The sequence below is a fragment of the Rana temporaria genome, chromosome 5 (assembly GCF_905171775.1).
Source record: "Rana temporaria chromosome 5, aRanTem1.1, whole genome shotgun sequence".
Taxonomy (NCBI): Eukaryota; Metazoa; Chordata; class Amphibia; order Anura; family Ranidae; genus Rana; species Rana temporaria.
This window is the reverse complement of record NC_053493.1, coordinates 137011368-137025586: the sequence shown is the minus strand read 5'-3', so window position 1 is coordinate 137025586 and position 14219 is coordinate 137011368.

The window sequence follows — 14219 nt, the reverse complement described above, 5'->3', positions numbered from 1 at the left end:
TTTATTTCTTGTGTGTATCTAGGAGGAGAGTATAGAACTGCTTCCACCTCTCCTACTACAGCTAGCAGACACAGATTATCTGGATAAAGTGTACTATTTTCACATTACATTTTTTTGGATTAATAAAGGTAAAATGAGGATTTTCGTAAAACAAAACTTTAAATCTTTTTCAAAGTGCTGGCCATAACTTCTGACTTATTTCCTTAAATTTCTGTGTATAATAAACAAATGTTTTATGAACGTAATAAAGCCAGACCTGAATAATCTAAATATTCTATTTGCCACAGTCGTATTTTAATAAATTAAATATTCTTAATATTCCAAAGGCTTACTGTGAATAACTGCTAAACAGAAATAGCATGCAAGATAGATTCCTTCCTGTTAACAACATTCATGGATAATTAAATCAAAGTCATCTTAAGGGCAGTGGGCTTGTCTTACTAAATGTGTAGAGAATTTTCCCAATTCAAAATGATTACAATGGTGATGCTAGGTTCACAAAGTTAAGGCCTATTCACACCAGAAGCATTGGGTTGCACTGAACAATTAAGTCCCAATGCAAGAATTCTCATTGTGTTTGAGTGTGCTAAAAGAAATACAACATGTATTTTTGTACATCGCATGTTTTTTTATTTTTTTATTCTTCACTTAAGGTATGCAACAACACAATATAGCATTACGTGACATGACATGTCTTAGGCGATATTACACATTTATAGAAACATATATAACATAAACAACAAATTTATGGAAATAAATAAAGTAACAGACAAAGTTTCAGCGCATTGATATAAAGTGTCTATTAACTTCAAGCCATAATCTCCATAGCGAGTGTGTCTTGTACGGTGGTGGAAGACATATAGAAAAACATAAATGACATGCCATACTAAAAGAAAACAAAGCAGAAAAAATAAATGGTAAAAACTAGCAAGTATGAAATCCTTAGAAGGAGGGCAGCGTTACAGGGCCCCAGGGCTGTCTTAATGTCTGGGCACAGTTGGGCACTGCCCAGGGGCCCCAGGTGCATGGGGGCCCCATGATAGTCTTGCATTACATCACATTTGCCAACTGTCCCATATATGCTAGGATAGTCGTGCATTTTCCCAGGATGATGGCCTTGTCCTGAGCGGAATCCCAGAACTTGTACTTTGCCCTCCTGATGCCCTTCTGCCTCCCCCTGTGCTCTATGTGCTGAATTAGTCTTTGATTTATGGCATGTTTTCTTATTGTTTAAAATCTAATTTATTGAGCCCAGGTTCACACTGGGCTGCGGGAGTGAAGCCGTGCGAGTTCAGCTGAACTCGCACGATTTTACTCCCGCTGGCAGTCCTGATTTTGGCCGCAATTTTAGAGACATCTGTGCAGAAAAAGGAATGAAGTTGCGCTGTGAAACAATAACAAAGCTAGACTAACACAGTGAAATAACAGGGACCATATGTGAGTAAAGTAGCCCTTGCCACAAAGGCTATTAAGAATATTGTTCAAAATATGTGAAGCAAAATTCAAATGTGAAACAAGTTGTGAAACAAAGTTCGATTATGAAGCAAAGTTCAAATGGCAAAAACAAGCCAAAAACCACTTGAAGTTAATTAAGCAAAACCAAATCTTGCGTGGTAAATGATGAAAACAGTCCTGATGATAGGAAGTCCTATATATATTATAGACTGAATACCACCACCAAAATGACACCTTAAAAAGATGGAGGCTTACCAGACGGCAAGCATGACTCGCTTGCGGCTGTAAACCCCAGCCAGGGCCTTTATGTGGTCAACACCAATTGCAGATGGATAAAGGAACCCTCCAGGAGGATCAACGGCAAGTTGAGTGAATCCAGGAAATAAAATTCATATGGTGAAGTATGACAAAACAGCACGTGCAAAAAAGTTGATTGTGACTGAATTAAAAACCATCACCAGATCACCTCATAAAATTAAGGCTTACCAGAAGAACAATTATGATCAGCTTATGGCTAAAAACCCTAGCCAGGGCCTTGATAGAACTCAGCTGCTTGACTTGGGTGTCCTATAGATCCTCCAGATATCCCATCAACGGCAGTTACCAAAAAGGAATAAAGGAGCCCACATAGTGAAGTATGTAGAAAAATCCTCTCAAGTTTAATACAAATTACACTTACAGAAATGCAGTTGGATAAAAGCACAGAAAAATGTAAAGCCGGCCGGCTTACTCGAACGCCCGTTCCGCTCGGATCGTCACGTCATACATCAGCACGTCACCTTCCCGACGTACGTTTCGTCATAAAATTGACGTCGTCTGGGTCCGTGCCCCAGACGACGTCAATTTTATGATGAAACGTACGCATTTACCACGCAAGATTTGGTTTTGCTAAATCACTTTAGTGGCTTTTGGCTTGTTTTTGCCATTTGAACTTTGCTTCATAATCGAACTTTGTTTCACAACTTGTTTCACATTTGAATTTTGCTTCACATATTTTGGACAATATTCTTAGTAGCCTTTGTGGCAAGGGCTACTTTACTCACATATGGTCCCTGTTATTTCACTGTGTTAGTCTAGCTTTGTTATTGTTTCACAGCGCAACTTCATTCCTTTTTCTGTACTATTTTTGTGTGTATTGACAGATGTCAATTTAAATCGTGAGCGGAAATCGCAAATAGTATAGAAACTACTTTTTGAAATCGGTGCAGCGCTGCAAATTCGGCGTCATTGCCGGCAATTTGCAGTGAATACCACAGTTTTGACATGCAATTTGACATGCCAAATCGCATGTCAAAACGCACCAGTGTGAACCAGGCCTGAAAGTACTAATTTTATATATATATATATATATATATATATATATATATGTGACCTGGACATTTTATTGATAGGCAACTCCTATCCTCATATTGATTAGTGGTTCCAAATTAATAATATCTACTGCAGAGGGGAACAGACACAAAATAAATACTCAGCATCTTTCCAAATAACTGTTCTGCTTTATTATGACGTAATTGAAGGTTTTTTTTAGGGATGTCCCGATACCGATACCGATCATTTCCCCGAGTACTTGTACACGGGGGAAATGCTCCGATGCCTCACCCGATACCTGGGCAGGCAGGGGAGTTGCAAGTCTTCTCCCCCCGTGCTGTCTTTACCCGTGCTCTTCGCTGTCTTTTCCCCGTGTTGTCTTTTCCCTGTGTTGTCTTTTCCCCGTGTTGTCTTTTCCCAGTGTTGTCTTTTCCCAGTGTTGTCTTTTCTACGTGTTGTCTTTTCCCCGTGTTGTCTTTTACCCGTACCATCTTCTCCCCCATCAGTGCAGTCTTCTCCCCCGTCCATGCAGTCTTCTCCCACCGTCCGTGCAGTCTTCTCCCCCCGTCCGTGCAGTCTTCTCCCCCGTCCGTGCAGTCTTCTCCCCCCGTCTGTGCAGTCTTCTCCCCCCGTCTGTGCAGTCTTCTCCCCCCCGTCTGTGCAGTCTTCTCCCACGTCTGTGCAGTCTTCTCCCCCCGTCTGTGCAGTCCTCTCCCCCATCCGTGCAGTCTTCTCCCCCCGTCCGTGCAGTCTTCTCCCCCCGTCTGTGCAGTCTTCTCCCCCCTGTCTGTGCAGTCTTCTCCCACGTCTGTGCAGTCTTCTGCCCCCGTCCGCGCAGTCCTCTCCCCCATCCGTGCAGTCTTCTCCCCTGTCCATGCAGTCTTCTCCCCCCGTCCGTGCAGTCTTCTCCCCCCATCCGTGCAGTCCTTTCCCCCGTCCGTGCAGTCTTCTCCCCCTGTCCGTGCAGTCTTCTCCCCCCGTCCGTGCAGTCTTCTCCCCCCGTCCGTGTAGTCTTCTCCCCCCGTCCGTGCAGTCTTCTTCCTCCCTCCGTGCCGCCCCCCTCAATTTGTCAGGATGGAGAGCGGAGGTAGGAGCCGCTAAATCCGTCTCCTACCTTTTCCAAATGAATAGAGTCACTGGGCCGGATTCAGAAAAAAGATACGCCGTCGTATCTCTGAGTCTGGCCGTCGTATCTATGCGCCTGATTCATAGAATCAGGTTACACATAGATATGCCTAAGCTCCGACAGGTGTAAGTGACTTACACCGTCGGATCTTAGGCTGCAATTCCATGCCGGCCTGCTAGGTGGCGCTTCCGTATCTTTTATGCGTCGGATATGCAAATGAGCATTTACTCCGATTCAGAAACAAACGACCGCCCGGCTTTTTTTTTTACGTTGTTTGCGTTCGGCTTTTTCCGGCGGAAAGTTACCCCTGCTATAGGAGGGGTAAGTGCGGCGTATCCTATGTTAAGTATGGGCATCGTTCCCACGCCGAGTTTTGAATTTTTTACGTCGTTTGCGTAAGTCGTTTGCGAATACGGCCGGACGTAATTTACATTACCGTTGAAACCAATGACGTCCTTGCGACGTCATTTGGAGCAATGCACGCTTTCTGAATAAAGCACTTGCCCCAAAAACTTGCAGCGGCGTAACGTAAAACAGGTAGGTTACGCGGATCTAAAGATCCGCTGACCTATCTGAATCTGGCCCATTGACTCTATCCATTGACATAACTGAGCATCGTAACCTGTGTTTACGATGCTTCAGTTTATGAATGGAGAGGAGCTTCTCTCCATTCTTAGCTGAGGCTGCAGAGAAAGGGACTGGGGAATCTGTGTCCTTAGTCCCTTTCTCTGTCTTAAAGGGGAGATGTCAGGGGTCTGTTAAGACCCCTGATATCTCTCCAAAGACCCCCAACAGGGCTGATTAAAAAAAATGCAATAAATAATAAATACAAATAAAATGTAAATAATAAAAAAACACACTGACAATCCACCCAACCCCCCCCCCCCCCCTAAAAAAAAAAAATTGTAAAAAAAAAAAAAATACTGCCACTGTCACATGACATTAAAAAAAAGTATCGGTATCGGCGAGTAATTGAGAAAAAGTATCGGTACTTGTACTCGGTCTCAAAAAAGTGGTATCAGGACAACCCTAGTTTTTATACACATGATTTCATAGGTATCACATTAATATTACAATTGTACGTTTATGGTAACAAGGGGCGTAACATAGGCAGACTAATTCTAATCAGGACTCGAAAGAATGCAAACATGTACTGAAAACATTATTAGTGCCATGTGCACAGTAAGGGCAGTGTGCAATACATACAAAATATAATACAATTATATACAGAACTTACAAATTTCCTTAACAATATGTTTAATTCTATCAACTATTGATACTTTAATTCTTAAAGGGTCACTAAAGGAAAAACATTTTTTAGCTAAATAGCTTCCTTTACCTTACTGCAGTCCTGGTTTCATGTCCTCATTGTTCGTTTTTGCTCTGATGTTGCTGTAATTCTGCTCTGTTCTGGACACTTCCTGGTTGTCTGTTTCCTAAAGACCACAGTCCTGGGAGATTCTAGTTTCATTTTCCAAACCATCACTTCTCTATGGCTCTATACAGCACAGAGCCAGGATAACATGCAAAAACGAAACTGAAACTACAGGTACATTATATGATTGATTTGTATCTATTTTTAATTGTTTTTAAAAGAAAGCAATTAACTATTATGTCTCTATACCATGTAAACAGTAATGTGAGCAAAAAAAAATGTTTCCTTTACAACTTCTTTAAATAGATGTGTAAACTTGGGGCAGGGGCCCCAGTGCATTAATTTGTCCAGGGGCCCATGATGCTATTAAGAGGGCCCTGCAGGGCCCTATGCTCCTCCCTCACACTAGTACTAGTATTTTTTGGGTTAGGGAAAGAAAGCATATACTAGATGCCTAGAAAGGGAGCATAGAGAAAATTGCATTCTGACAATGATAACAGCCAAGTGCATAGCTCCAAACTGTCCCTGATTATGAGAGGCTGTCCCTCATTTGGAACAAAGTCCCTATGTCCCTCTTTCCTCATTTGTCCCTCTTTCCTCATTTGTCCCTCATTTTGGTCTGATCCATATAGCTGTACATAAAATACACTATTTATCGATCAGAAGTGTATTTTGCATGGCTAAACTTTTTATCCAGTTTCTAAATTGCTGCATTTGTAAATATATATACATTTTTTTAAATGGGTATATTTCTCCAATAAGGGGGCATGGCAGAGGCTGTATCCTATGAGTACATATTTTGAATAGGTGTCTCTCGTTACTATCTGAAAAGGTTGGGAGTTATGCATATATAGAAATAACTAAAAAATCCCGTCTCTGAGCAAAACACATGGCATACCATCAAAGGAAATCTTCAGATACTTGCAGATTAAAAACTTCTTCCAACCACCTGCTAACTCGGCAGCCTTAACGAACCAATTATCTGTCTTCGAAAACATTTGCGATAAGAATCCTCATGCTAGAAATATGATATCAATCCTATACTCTCAACTACTCTCCCAATCGAACAATGGGAAATTATCCTATGTTCGCAAATGGGAAGAGGACATTGGTACAGAACTGAGTACAGCGGAATGGGATCAAATTTGGAACAACACCAAAACAGCATCTTTCAATGTGTTAGCGGCAGAGACAAATTTCAAAGTACTATCTAGGTGGTACTTAGTGCCGACTAAAGTGGCTAAATTCACGCAAAACTATTCTGAATTATGCTTTAGGGAATGCTCTAACAAAGAAACATATATTCATACCTGGTGGTCGTGCCCAAAGGCGCAGACATTTTGGTCGGAAATTTTTCAATTAATAAACGCCCTCACAAACAAAACAATTCCTTTGGACCCCAAAACGGCTCTACTCAATCTAAAGCCAGACAATATATCACACGTTCAATTTAATGTAATAAGACAGCTTCTTACGGCTGCGAAACAAACCATAGCGAAGGCTTGGAAAACTCATTAATAAGCGAAACTGTTAGCAGAATGAACACAGCAATGACATATGCCAAGATGTCGGCAATAGAAACAGACACGATCACCAGATTTGAACGTATATGGAAGCCCTGGATTACACATGTAATGCAAAACACATGTGTTAATGATGTTATGATGCCATGGTAGCCCAGCCATCGTACAGATGGCCTGACTAATTTACAGCAAAATGTTGGAAGATCCCCGGTCTAGTCCTGCAGACGCCCCATCCCTACCTTCCCTCCCTCTCCTCCCCTTTTGATTTTTTATTTTTGTCTTGAAACTGTAGCAACTATTCCGTTAGGAAATTCAGGAACTTTTACAACTAGCAAGAAACTCCTAGTGCCATGAGAGCACTATGACACAAGGAATGGAGACACTTGACTATAACGACAGTACCTCAAGTTACTAGTGATATGTGTCAATTGTTTTCTCAATTTTCGAGTTAATTTTAATTTTACTCCTAATAGTGAATATATCTGATAGAGTTATAATGCTTTCCATGCTAACTAGGCTACCGTTATGAGAAGGAGTTTCTCTCTGTATAAGACATGTTTATTTGAAAATGTTTGTATACTTTCTATTGCTGAAGCAAAATAAAGATATTTTGACGCGGAAATAACTAAAACACTGTCATGCATGTTAACAACGTACTGCAACACAATGCAAAGCTGGCACGAGTGTATGTATTATGAACACAATAGCATGTATGCTGTAATGAGACTCCTAAACTTTTAGTTACATTTGTGCAGCTAAACTTTACTAGCTTGTAACACCACACAGTGCATACATTTCTCAATCCTGGACTCTGAAAGCTGAAGTCCATACATTTGCAATAGTTCCTTCATTCTGAAACAATATGAATAATTCAGAACACAATAAAAGACCAGTACTGTAAAGTCATGCAATATTGCATTAAACGTTCTCAAGAAACAGGAATTAAATAAAGTCTGAGTTTTTCATCCTGTGCAGTTGGCCCATTCCCTTGAATTCTATAATACATTCGGTAGACATTCAATACATTCAATATATTGTACTTGTAGTTAAATTTATTTTATACTACATATGTTGTACACTACACTACATATGTTGTGGTCTTATGAGGTTAAAATATTTTATATATATATATATATATATATATATGTATATGTATGTATGTATATGTATGTATGTATGTATATATATAACAGTAATGATTTTACAATGATTTTGTTAACAGAAAGGAAAAGTTTGAAATAAGGTCAAAATGATAAACATCTAAAGACAGACCATACACAAATGTATTTGTTCTTCTCCCTTTTTTTCCTTTTATGTCCTAGTGACCATGTGGCGTTGTTTTATCAACAAACCCTTGTAATGTCCTCTGTGATCAAATGGCTTTGTTGATAAACACAATAACAACCATAGCTTTGCCTTTTTTTTTTTTTACATGCTGTGTTATTTTTATGATATATTGGTCTCCTATTAACCAGTTAAGGACCGCCGCACAACTAAATACGTCGGCAGAATGGCACGGCTGGGCATATGGACGTACAGGTACGTCCCCTTTAAGAAGCCCAGCTCGCCACCCGGTCCTAAGCTAACTAGGGCAATAATTTCTCAGCAGGATGTGGAAACATTGCAGGAAGATCTGAACAAATTAATTAATTTGCTACATGGCAAATAAGGTTTACTGTGGAAAAATTTTAAATAATGCATTTGGGTAGCAAACATATGAATACAATCTACTTGGGAGAACCTCTGGGGGAATCTAGGATGGTGTCCTAGTAGATGGCATGCATTAAAAAGGGATTCACTTCAGAAATAAAACGATAATTCTCCCACTCTACAAGACTCTGGTCCGGCTGCACCTGCAGTATGCTGCCCAGTGCTGGACACCAGTCCTCAAGAAGGATGTACTGGAACTGGAGAGAGTCCAGAGAAGGGCAACAAAGCTAATAAAGGGACTGGAGGACCTTAGTTATGAGGAAAGGTTACAAGCACTGAACTTATTTTCTCTGGAGAAGAGACACTTGAGAGAGGATATGATTTCAATGTACAAATACCGTACTGATGACCCCACAATAGGGATAAAACTTTTCCGCAAAAGGGAATTTAAAAAGACACAAGACCATTCACTAAAATTAGATGAGAAGCGGTTTAACCTGCCTGGCGGTATTCCCGAGTCTGACTCGGGGTTAGATTTTCCTGCTGCGAGCGGTAACCCCGAGTCAGACTCGGGCTTGCCTCGCTAGATCCACAGGCACTGTTTACTTACCTTGTCCCTGGATCCAGCGATGCCACCGCGCTGTGTGAGCGAGCGGGACCTCGCTCGATTCACACAGCGTCCTCCTGTGCCGCCGATCTCCGTTCCCTGCGACGTTACGACGCACGGGGACGGAGAACGGCACCAAATTCAAAAAAGTAAACAAACACATTACATACAGTATACTGTAATCTTATAGATTACAGTACTGTATGTAAAAAAACACACACCCCTTGTCCCTAGTGGTCTGCCCAGTGCCCTGCATGTACTTTTATAAAATAAAAACGTTTCTTTCTCCCTGCAAACTGTAGATTGTCCATAGCAACCAAAAGTGTCCCTTTATGTCAAAAATAGTTTTAGATCAGCTAAAAAACAGCGATAATAAATTATAATCACTTGCAGAATTGTGCGATAGCGATTTGTGGGGAAATTCGTCATAAAAATAAATAAATAATGACAGCGACAATTCTGCAACTGAGCAAATTTCAGTGATTTTGATTTGATTACATTATTGAATAATTTTTATTATAATTATATTATTATTTGTTATAATTATTTATAATTATTTATTATATTATAATTTATAATATTGTTTTTAAAAAAATGTCATACCCGGGATGCCTATTAGAATCTTGTTTGGTCAGATTTAAGTGAGTTATTTCTAAAAATTACAGACCTACAGTATAAAACGCCAAATTTCCTTGCAAATAATGGTACCGCTTTCAGCATGTTTTTTCTGAAAGAATCATACCGCCAGGGAGGTTAACCTTAAACTGCATGGATGATTCTTTACTGTTCTTTACTGTAAGAGCGGTAAGGTTCTCTTCCACAGGCATTGGTTTCGGCAGCTAGCATCAATAATTTAAAAAAACTATTAGATAGGCACCTGAACTATCACAACATACATGGATATACAATGTAATACTGACATAAAAGCACACACACAGGTTGAACTTGATGGACTTGTGTCTTTATTCAACCTCACCTACTATGTAACTATATAGTACAAAAAGAAAAACAGTGGTTATTAAATACCATAAAATGCTAAAATATTTATTTGGGAACAGTATTGCATGACTGAGTAATTGTCCTTCAAATTGTGACAGCTCTGAAATTTGAAAATTGGACTAGGCAGGAAGGGGGTGAAAGTGTCTGATATTGATGGGGGTTAACTGAGGGGGCAGTACTAGAAGTGAAATGGTACTTCAGTCTCTCAAGTCTTTCCACTTGCCAGTGTTCTTTTAATGTTGGGGCCCAAAGTTCATGTGTTGGAGCACTCAGGTATAAGCAGATCCCAAAGTACAGGGCACAAATTGAATCCCAAAGCAAGGTACCACTGTTCCTTTAGGAAGTAGGCAATGAAGCTCATCTCACCCTTAAAGTAGTCTCTGAAATTTGTAATGAAGTTGTGGTGCATGGCCTCTAAGACCACTAAAAAGTCTGTGATTAAGCCTCCTTCCACTCTCTGATGTGTAGAATCAGTGGAGATGGCGACGACCCATTACCCTGCAATGGCAAACACTCAAGGAACAGCTCGTTGGATCTCGCTGAGAGCTGTACCGTCTGTGCAGATATAGCAGGCTGATCTCTCCCTGATACTGCAGCAAACATTCATGACAGGCTCGCCAACACAACAGACTAGACTCTGGTCACCTCTCACATTCCACCTTAGACTGCCCTGAGCCCTGGCTGCTCTTTCCTTTTTCTCTCCCTGCAGCTCTCTGTTCTGCTGGGTCTTTTAGTCCCTTCCAGTACTTAGTTTGATAGAGGATGTCTCCAGGGGACTACATCTCCCATAATTCCAAGTGACCTTCAGCAGTCTTTTCCCTACCTAGACTGCGCAGCAATCAACCACAGCATCATCTATAACCTGGAGTGGTGGGTGAAGCTGTTCTTAGCCAGCAGAGACAAAATCCTCCTGGCTGGTTCCTAGGTGTGGGTCCTGCCACTTGCCTGCACTAACAGCTAGAGTTGGGGCGAATGGTATAGCCTGAGCATGAGTTCAGGCTGAACATTTGCTGTTTGGCCCGTTCACGGATCACGTGAATTTGCAGGGTGTTTGGTGGGTGTTCGCTACGCCAAACACCCTGCAAGGCACTGCGTGTTGCACAGTGCATTCCGCACCCTATTTGGGCAAATGTTTTCCCAAACAGGGCGCAGTAAAAGCCAGCCGCAGCATCCTTAACAACCAGTGAGTCATCAGCTGTCAATGGGCTTCCCCGCTGATAGCTGATAAAAAAAAAATCTTGCATTGCTTTCATGCCAGCTAAATGCTCCTGAATTACTGTGTATTGACATGCATTGTTGTTGCAATAATGTGTTTTTTTAGGTATTAGACATGTGCATTCGTTTTCGTTAGAATGCATTTTCGTCCGAAAATCAGTTTTTTTCATTATCGTTTTAACAAACGATAACGAAAGTGCAAGAAACTAAAACCGAAAGATCCGACATAAAAAATGCTTTATTTTCGTTTTCGTTGCGGTAAAAATTCGATATAGAGAGATTCGACATTATAGGGAAAAGATTCGACATCATAGAGAAAAGATCTGACATTATAGAGAAAAGATTCGACACTATAGAAATAATAGATTCCACATTACAGAGAATAGATTTCGATTTATGAGAAAATAGATTCGACATTATAGAGAATAGATTAGACATTATTACTAGTCATACAACATTAGAATTCTTGTAGGCGGAATATTCGAACGGAAATGTACGATTCGACGTAAAGATTCGACGTTCTGTCGAATATTCTTTTGACCATTCGACAGAAACCAAGTATTATTGGATTTTCGGACAAAAGCTATTCCCCAACGAAAAACGAAATAAATCAAAACAATTTTCGGGAGTAACTAAATAAGTTTATTTTCCAAACGAAAAAACTAAACAAAATATTCCAGTCTGCACATGTCTATTAGATATACACCAGGAGATAAAATACCTACTTTTTTACTTAATACACATTGGCTGTGTTTTAATTTAGCATGTTTCAATGTCACCTAATGTTGTGCACTGGTGTAATCTGGGCCTATTGGAATCAATTAATTTAGCATGTCATTGCATTAATCCTGTATTGAGCAATGCAGCTGAACACATGTTGCATGAATGCACCCTTAATGAATACAGAGCTGCACTATTATTATATCTTTATATCTGCCCAGAGTTCAACTCTAAAGTGGTATTAAACCCAAAACCTAAAATGTTATATATTCCATCTTACCAATCATTAAATGTGGTGACTGCATTTGTTTTCTTTCTTTAAACCTTTGTCTCTCTGTTTTCACCCAAAGATTCGGCACCCCTTCTGTATTAGATCACCCCCACTCTGAATCAAGAAGCACAGAGTCACCTTTGGAAAGCAGTATAGATATGCCCAGAGCTTTGAAAAAGGTGAATAAGCTTGGGGCATACATGATTGAGTGGAAGGAAACCTGACAGTATTGAGTTAACTAGTTTAAATTGATGTCAAGTCATGTCACTTACCTTTCATGTCATGTCATGTCACTTACCTGATTGGCTGAGCATATGGGGTTATTGGAAGCAAGAGAAGTTAGCTATTGAGGAGTAGAGTTTGGCTCTGGCATGTTCGGGATCCCAGTCCCAACCCACCTGCCTGATCCCGCCAGGAAGCCGACACTGCACACCGCTAATCACAGGCAGATAGACATTTTGAGATTTGTGCAGCTGCAGACCGGGAAATGTCCCATTGCCTGTGATTAGTGGTGTGCAGTGTCAGCTTTCTGGTGGGATCGGGCAGGTGGGTTGGGACTAGGATCCTGAACATGCGCGAGCCCATCTCTATTGGGGAGGATTGAAGTAGATTTAGTCAATCTGAATTCACTGGAGGAATGTCCCTTCCTTTTGCCCTGTTTTGTTTGTGTTCTATGACTTTGTATTTAATTTGTAGTCATTGTTTTTAGGTCCTTGATGGAGGTCTAAATATGGTGGGACTGGTGAGACCCATCTTAGGTATGGGGTTTGTTAGTTGGTCTCATTTAATTTAGACTCACCGGGTATAGATTGGTAGGTGTCTGAGGTCAGCTAGGATAGTCCCTGAGGTGGTGTTTGTCGGCTGGGGACAAGACTCAGCAAAATGGTGCCACAGACACAAAGCTTTTGGTAGATGATGCCCTCAAGGACCTGCAACCGTTTTATGTTATTTAGAAAGTTATGTTAATGAAAGGCCAAATGGCCATTTTAACTCCACTCCCGAGTAGTGTCGTTATTTAGTAAATGGGCACAGGAGAGGTGGAGATGGTGGGAGACTTTTGGGGCATTGATATTAAGGTAAAGTCTGAACTACCCTTGTCATGTCAGTCAGGAAAGAGGGAGGGAGTATTTGGAGGACTAGCAGATTTGTTTAAATAACACATTATAAGCAGTTACATAACCTGTTCTGTTCAAAAACAACTGACAGGATCACCAGGTGAAAATAAAAGAAAGAAACCCCAGAGAATAAAAACTAATGCAAACATTACATCTAAGAACTGGTAAGCGGCAATACAAAAAGTGTTTGCTTTTGGGTGTAACCGCTTGCCGACCAGCTGCCGTCGTTATATGGAGGCAGGTCGGCTCTCCTGCGCAAATTGCCATTAGGGTGGCTCGCACAGGAGCGATAACAGGTGGGCGGACTCGATGTCAGCCGGCTACCCACGATCGCCTATTACAGAGGCAGAACGGAGAACTACTGCCTTTTTTAACAAGGTGATTCCCCATTTTGACAGGTGACATGACAGGGATCTACTGCTCCCAGTGATTGGGAACAGTGATCTCTGTCATGTTCCAGTAAACCCATCCCCCCTACAGTTAGAACACACCCAGGGAACAAATTGAATCCCTTTATTGCCCCCTAGTGTTAACCCCTTCCCTGCCAGTGACATTTACACAGTAATCAGAGGCTTTTTATAGCACTGATCGCTGTATAAATGTCAATGGTCCCAAAAAAGTGTCCGATCTGTCCGCCGCAATGTCACAGTCCCGCTAAAAATCGCTGCCATAACTAGTAAAAAAAAAAAATGCCATAAATCTATCCTCTATATTGTAGACAATATAACTTTTGCACAAACCAATCAATGTACGCCTATTGCGATTTTTTTTTTTACCAAAAATATGTAGAAGAATATATATCGGCCTAAATTAATGAATACATTATTTTTTATATATATTTTTTTTTTCAAA